Below are 8,159 nucleotides of genomic sequence, written 5' to 3'. Positions count from 1 at the left end.
CACACGCAGCGGACCGCTGTGGACTTGTGTCGGTCGCACGGACACCCAAGAATTTCCAGAAAAGAGGCTGCATGTGTCTACGACAATGCACGGACCATCGTTGCTGCGCGACCGGTACAAGTCGATACAGACATTACATAGTATACACCAGGGGTCACCAACCTTTTTGAAACTGAGAGCTACTTCATGGGTACCGAGTCATACGAAGGGCTACCAGTTTGATACGCTCTTCTGAAATAACTAATTTGCTCAGTTTGCCTTTAGTTATATATGATTATTAATGATTAATGATACTCATCTATGTGAAGACACTGATCACGTTAATGATTTCTCACAATAATTATCAACAATGACTTAACAAGTTGGGAAACAGATAATATCAATATTCATTTTTCATTTTTAGAACAGGCCTGAGGGCTACTCATGTGGTCCTTGGGGGCTACCTGCTGCCCACGGGCACCGTGTTGGTGACCCCTGGTATACACAAACGCCGTGTAACGTGATGACCTGATGATGGGCATTCCACCCGCGCTGGACTCGTTCATAATGAGTCAGCCGTCACTCTGAGGAGAGAATCCAGCCTGCGGTGGAGTTCAGACACTTCACTGATGAACCAGAGATTGGCTTTATGGTCAAAGATAGTTTTTGTATAATTAACTTCAGTCTCTGCCAGAGACGCCTGCTTTTAAAAGTAATGTAAAAGTAAAGAGTAAAGTAAAAAGTTACTTTCCATAGGGGGTAACTAAGTAAAGTAATGGATTGCTTTGTTTAAGAAGTAACAAGTAACGAGCAAACACTACTTTTTAAAAGTAACTTCCCCAACACTGGTAACAACTGCCAGCACTGTGAAGTAACCCCCCCAAAAAAAGTTTTTTCACCAAAATCCGTGTGTGTGTGCAAGTTTTTAAACATTTGTTAACCCTCTAAAAATAGCCAATAGACTTCTTTCCCATTGCGGGTAGACGAGTATTAATTAGTTTTTTTCTGGTGCCATGTTTGACGTCACTAACTGGCTGGAAAAAGGGTGTTTTTAACTTTTCCTGCTACTACGGTTTTCCGATACAGAGCACGAAACTGCAAACGCTGCTGTGTGTTTGAAATCTTCACTAATATATTCAAACTCTCCTCCGCTCCGACGGATCGCTCTGCTACACTCTCCACCAGACACCGCCACACACAGTCCCTCTATTTCACACTCGGTGCCGACTAATTTGATGTTCAAGTGCTGATTGGGTAGCCTGACAAGCCAGACCCACATCCAGATGTTGGGTCTGGGAACTCCCCATTGGCCGGGCTCAATCCGAGGGGCGGGAAACGGTTGTCTTTCAAATTCTCTCTGCACGCAATAGGATAGCTCTACAACCAACCAGAGCAACGCTGGTTGATAGATTAAACTTTTGCCGTATCCGGTCGGCAAAACTCCGAACACATCTTCAGTTTTAAGAATGAGTTCAGTGCCGTTCTTTGTTTTTTTCCAGTAGGAGTTAAATTTTCAAGTGGCGTGTGCCGCCAGAAGTGGCATGTTTTTCACTGTAAGACGTAAAATATAACTTATAACGTTAAAATATAACTTAGCTTTTCACTGTAAGACGTAAAATATAACTTATAACGTTAAAATATAACTTAGTTTTTCACTGTAACATCTAAAATATAACTTATAACGTTAAAATATAACTTAAAACGTAAGATTTTGTTAAAATATACATGGCACTTTCTAAAGCCACGTGGCGTGTTATCGCGAGGCTACGTGACACGTGGGTTGCGTTCAGGAAAACAAACGGTTGGGATTAGGAAAAGAAGAACGGGGTTAGGGTTAGGAAAACAACAAATGTGAAAAATAAATATCAATCGCGGGACACAAAGTCACACGCGGGACTCGATCCCCGCTCTCCTGGGCGGAAGTCCTGTGTTTGACCCATCCTCCACCCTGACCAATGTACCTAAACGGATTTTCGCCCTTTCATACTACTCGCTACGGCGTCAATTCACACGCAGTCGCAATTGGCATACAGAAGTACCAGAAGTACATGCCGCTGGCACGTGCCCCTTAAAAATCAAACTCTCTCTCTTCTTTTCTCAAAGAAAAGCTGAACTCCAAGTCTTCCAGAGTCGCGGCCAAAGCCGATTCCAAAGACCGCTGTTCGCCAGCAGCAGCAGCCATCTTCTTTGTTTTCAAGTAGCAGGGAATTCACGCGGAACCGTCATTATGTTAAGCCCCGCCCACCGACTCTATACACGATGTGATTGGCCTGACCAGAGTTTGGTTTTTCCAGCTCGCAAGCCAACGAAGAGTTGCTAGACGACCCTGGCAGCAAATTACATTCGCTGCCGCTAGGGTGCGTCTAGATTTCTAGGCTACTGATTGGGCGGAGACGGACAAAATTTGTAGTCGAGATGACAGAAGTTACAGACGGAGGCGACGCGCGTCACAGCAGAACTCCGGAAAAAAGGCTGAAAATTAGCGTTTCTTCCCGTTGGCCTGTTTCCATCACTGCCAGCCTCAGCTTTACATCTAGAGTTGCATGTTATTGCTGTTATCTCTGTTACTCCATGTACGACAGTATTTAAACACACTCAGACTATTATTCCTACTGTAGTATGAAACAAATCAAATTCACAGCATGTTGAATTTACAAACTGTTCCTTTGTGTTCAAATAGGGTCAACTGGATTTCAGTCTGGAAAGAAGGTATTACCACGGCAACTCAAAAGGGTTTTACACTAATTTCTTTTCATATTATTTTGCAGTTAAGTGGGGCATTACTACAAGCAATGCGTGGTCATAATAGGTTATAGATTTCGAAGTTATCATCCCTTAAATCATATATAAGTCCGTTAAATTACTATCAGACAAAAACGCTCCAGAGTTCGTTTAAAACAGACCAAACTGCAGAGGGAAAAGCCAATATTGTACTTTTTACTCCATATTTTACACTTCTCTATCCGCTTTAGTTACTTTTCAGATGAAGATATTACATAAAAAACTAATAATGATTAAAATAATATGCATTGTAAACGATTAAACTAGAATAGAACAAAAGTAATAATATGCAAAGAAATATTAGGGCCGTTGAAATTAACCCGATAACGAGTTAACGCAAATTCCTTCAAAGTGCTCATATTATGCTTTTTGGCTTTTTCCTTTTCCTTTATTGTTATATATATTTATTTTTTGTGCATGTTATAGGTTTACAAAGTAAAAAAGCCCAAAGTCCCCCCCCCCCAAAGGCACTTTAAACGCAACTAATTGTCTTGACGTGTGATCCCTGTGATTTGGGCCTCGGGCCGCTCCGTAGTAACAAAGAAATGAATAAAGAAAAATATCTTTTGAACGGCAAGTTGAGTTTCAAAGCCCTTCCAACAGGGTTCAAAATCAGCACCATTAACCTGCCAAATGCTGGCAAAATATACAAGCAGCTGGTAGATGTGCTTCACTCACCAGAGCGGTGTCCCCGAGCGATCCCCGGTCTCCTAGGTGAAAGTCCTAACCTCCCTATGAGGATTTTCAGCCTTTCATTACTCTCTACTGTTGTCTCTCTTAATACTACGTCATCTTCAAACCCCGTGTAGCTGCTGCTCTGCCCGGTGCGTTCTACACACACGCTGAAGGGGGATTTGTGCGTCGTATCTGACGCTGACAGCGTCCGTATTTTACGAGTTTGGAGTGAGAACGTATTGCTGAGACATAAAAGGTTGGGAACCACTGATGTAGTGAGTGGATAGCTAAACATTTGGCTGGTGGGCGAAAAAGTTAATTTTGAACGCTGCCTTCCAGATGTTTCTCTCCACAAGACTTAAGTTATTTGCATGAATACTGTCGATGTGAACTGAGTTACCACCGGAGTACGTCCAGTCTTATTAAAGTACCGTACATATAGAACAGATAAGAAAACAGGTGATTAATTTGTGAATTAATCGAGAGTTAACTGTGGACTATCACGCGATCGATCGTGATTAAATATCTATAATATCGATTGACAGGTCTAAAATATATAAAAATAAATGAATATACACAGAAATAAATGAACAAATAAATGTGAAAATTGGCTAAATGGATGAAAACGCTTATAAATATTTCATATTATGTTATTTTGTCTTTATATTTACACATTTATTTTCTTCTTTATGTTTATGGCACTCATGTGACTCCATACATCTTTTCTTTTTGCCTAATGGTGCTGACACACCGAGCCGATAACCGGCCGTCTGACAGTCTGGGAGGTCGGTGACTCGAGTCTGTTCGGTGTGTTCGGTGCCGTCGTCCGTCCGAGGGGCCGTCGGCCTTCATTTTGGCCGATTTGACATGTTGAATCGGCGGGGCGGGCACTGCCGGCAGTCAAACTCAATGAGCCATCTGATTGGTGGAGAGCTAACCAGGAAACGGGGAGTGGGATGAGCGTGACTAGAGTCTCTCAAAATCTGATGAAAATTTCAGTTTACGGCGTATTGTGTCATACTGAAATTTGTGAAATCTATAAAATAATAAGCGTTTCTCTTTACATACAATAACAGAAGATGGTAATCATTTCACAAACATTGTAGCTATCTATGACTGTTTGATTGCTAACGTTAGCTCAAAACGCCATTAAGCAACAGCCTTTATTGTGTTTGACTGCTAACTTGTAGCCAGCAGCAGCAGTCTTTTCAAAAACGTTGTAGCTATCTATGATTGTTTGATCGCTAACGTTAGCTCATAGACTGTGCGTTAGCTCAAAAAGCCGTTAGCATCTTGTAGGCTACTTGTCGCAAAGTGACGCATGCACGACTCACATCTGCACTCGACTCACATCGGGCAGTGACACCAGACCATAGACTGTATATAAGAATGGACCAACAGATCCCGTTGCTCTGGACGGAGACCAGTGAAGGCCGTTAGAAGCACTTTTCCGGTGAGCGCTGAGCGTTACTGAGCAGCCTCCAACTGAGAGAGACGACGTAGATGTGACGTGAGCAACCTGTCTGAAAGTTGGAAGTCTTCTGGTAGCTGTGCCAAGAGAAATCTCAATCATTCCCAATCTAGCAGAGACGGAGAGCGTAGGTATATGTAAGGAGATAACATAGACACAGGCTAATTATTGATCACTAAAATGATAGTTAACATTAGTAATTAAACTTAAACAGCTAATGGAAGTCCAAACTGCCTGAGAGCTTCTCCTGTACTATACGGTAATTCCTCTACTATGAGACAGTAAGTCTCGTGGTTATGACCCAATCGTTAGCCTATTTTTATAAAAACGTCTGCTACGGAGCCATAACGTGAGCTACAAGGTAATGGAGCCTTTTATACATTGTCGTGTTTCTTTATAAATAAACAACGGACAAATAGAGTCTTTAAACTCTTCAGATGTAAAGTTATTCTCTGTCAAAGTGACGTCAAAATGAATGGCAGTCAATGGGATGCTAACGGGAGGTGATGGCTTGGTAGCATCAAAATGGCGCCATAGGAGCTTCGCGGTCTGAGGAGAAGCTGACCCCCTTGCACCAGACCCACGTGACGCGTTCGTCCAATCAGCTGCCGGTTTTCATTTTTGGGTGACAATACAGATTAGCGCCGCCTGCTGTTATGGAGACGTATTACGTCTTTTCTGCCGACGTTTGGCCGTCGGCTCTGTGTGTCCGGGCCTTAATATTCACCTCTTTCAGTTAATTTTTAGTTTCTCTAACTTCCTGCTGTTTTTTTCTGTGTACAGTCAGAGTTAACGTGACTGTTCTCTTCTGTTTATAATCTCGGGAGTACTTCAGGTTTTGGGGGACTGTGATTTCCTGCATGTGTGTGTAAACTGCCATTTTGTGTCAAAGTGATTTCGCATGACTGAACATTAACTATATGCAAAGTGCATTTATGAATACTGAATGCAGAGTTGGTCTGATAAATATGTGACGTCCAGATCAACCTGAGATGCAGGTAAAGAGAGAAAATTATAGATTTTTATAAACTGTCATTTTGCACTTTTAATCTGTTTGTGTTTCCTGTTGCATCATGGGTATTTTATGCTGTTTGACTTTGAGAATAACTGAGATTGTAATGAAGTCAGAAGCGACTAAAACAACTGTGTAGTGTTTGTCTGAGAAAATATATTTCTACACAGATCCATGTGGCTCTCTGCTTTTTTTATCATTTTATAAAAGTGACGTTAAAGGGTAACTACGGTTTTTTCAACCTGGATTATTATTTAATTTAATTTATTTGTGTCTAAGTGACCGATGGGAACAACAATCTTAAAGGGCAATTGTCCAGTATGTATTTACCTTCACAGAAGTGCTCGTTTTGCCGCTGACAGACTCAGATTAATATTCTAAGTGTCTGACAACATTATGGAAAGGATTTCTAAGGAGGTCGACCTTTCTGTTAATGAGTAAGATCCTTTTTTTAAACTTTAAAACATCCGTGAAAATGTGTTCGCTAAACCCACCAGACTCCATGTAAATAATCAGGAGTTTTAGCAACGTAAAATACACTTCATACAAAGTCGACAGATACACATCTCCCTCTCTCTCTCTCTCTCTCTCTCCCTCCCTCTCTCTCTCTCTCTCTCTCTCTCTCTCTCTCTCTCTCTCCCTCCCTCTCTCTCTCTCTCTCTCCCTCTCCCCCTTTCTCTCTCTCTCTCTCCCTCTCTCTCTCCCCCTTTCTCTCTCATATCCCCCTCTCTCTCTCTCTCTCTATCTCTCTCCCTCCCTCTCCCCCTTTCTCTCTCTCTCCCCCTCTCCCTCTCTCTTTCTCTCTCCCTCTCTCTCTCTTTCTCCCCCTTTCTCCCTCTCCCCCTCTCCCTCTCTCTCTCTCTCTCTCCCCCTCTCTCTCTCTCTCTCTCTCTCTCTCCCTCTCTCTCCTCTCTCCCCCCCTCTCTCTCTCTCTCTCCCCCTCTCTCTATCTCTCCTCTCCTCTCTCTCCCCCCTCTCTCTCTCTCTCTCCCCCTATCTCTCTCCTCCCCCCCCTCTCTCTCTCCCCCCCCTTTCTCTCTCTCTCTCTCTCTCTCGCTCTCTGTCTCACCTCTCTCTCCCCCTCTCTCTCTCTCTCTCTCTCTCTCTCTCCCCCTCTCTCTCTCTCTCTCCCCCCCCCCCTCTCTCTCTCTCTCTCTCTCTCTCTCTCTCTGTCTCTCTCCCTCCCTCTCCACCTTTCTCTCTCTCTCCCCCCCCCCCCCCCCCCCTCCTCTCTCTCTCTCTCCCCCTCTCTCTCTCTCTCTCCCCTCCCTCTCCCCCTCTCTCTCTCTCCCTCCCCCCCCCTCTCTCTCTGGGTTGAACCTGAAGTTAGCTCGTTAAGCCAAATCTCCTTCCTAGTGCAGGCCATGTTCGCATCGTAAAATACACTTCATTCAAAGTCAACAGATACACAAGCTGGGTAGTTTAATCTATAAATAAACATCATAATGTATTTGTTGATTTATATTTTGCATTAAGAATCTGCAAAGTAACTAAAACTAAGGTACAACCCCCCCCCACACACACACACACACACACACACACAGAGACTGACTGACCCCACCTGAGGCCAACACACTCCCCTTCAGGTGCAATCAATCAGCCAATCAGAGGCTAGAAATCTCGCCATCATCCCTCTGTTCCTTCTGTTACACCTCGATAATGACATCTGCCTCTTTTCAGTTGTTTTGATTGTCCCTAATGCACACAATTTATGGTTGAAATGCATTTTGGTTATATAGTTTTTACAGGTGTAAATATCCTTTATTAAACATTAAAAAGCCACACAAAAAATACACAATATTGAATGTAAAATTAAAGCTACAAACTATTTAAATTACGAAAACAATTTTTTTTTTTTTTTTTTTTTACAAGAATCTTGTTATAATTTTCCGTTATTTTTAAGTATTTTTGGCTTCCCAGCTGCCCTTTACTGTGTGTGTGTGTGTGTGTGTGTGTGTGTGTGTGTGTGTGTGTATATACACGTGGGTGCGTGCGTGCGCGTGTGTACGTGTACGTGTGCGCTTTATTAAACATTAAAAAGCCACACAAATCAATCAAAACTACAAACTATTTAAATTACGAAAAAAAGCTGCCCTTTACTGTGTGTGTGTGTGTGTGTGTGTGTGTGTGTGTGTGTGTGTGTGTGTATATACACGTGGGTGCGTGCGTGCGCGTGTGTACGTGTACGTGTGCGCTTTATTAAACATTAAAAAGCCACACAAATCAATCAAAACTACAAAC

Source organism: Sander lucioperca, chromosome 14 (assembly GCF_008315115.2).
Source record: "Sander lucioperca isolate FBNREF2018 chromosome 14, SLUC_FBN_1.2, whole genome shotgun sequence".
NCBI lineage: Eukaryota > Metazoa > Chordata > Actinopteri > Perciformes > Percidae > Sander > Sander lucioperca.
The sequence above is the reverse complement of the archived record's forward strand: the minus strand, read 5'-3'. Positions refer to the sequence as shown.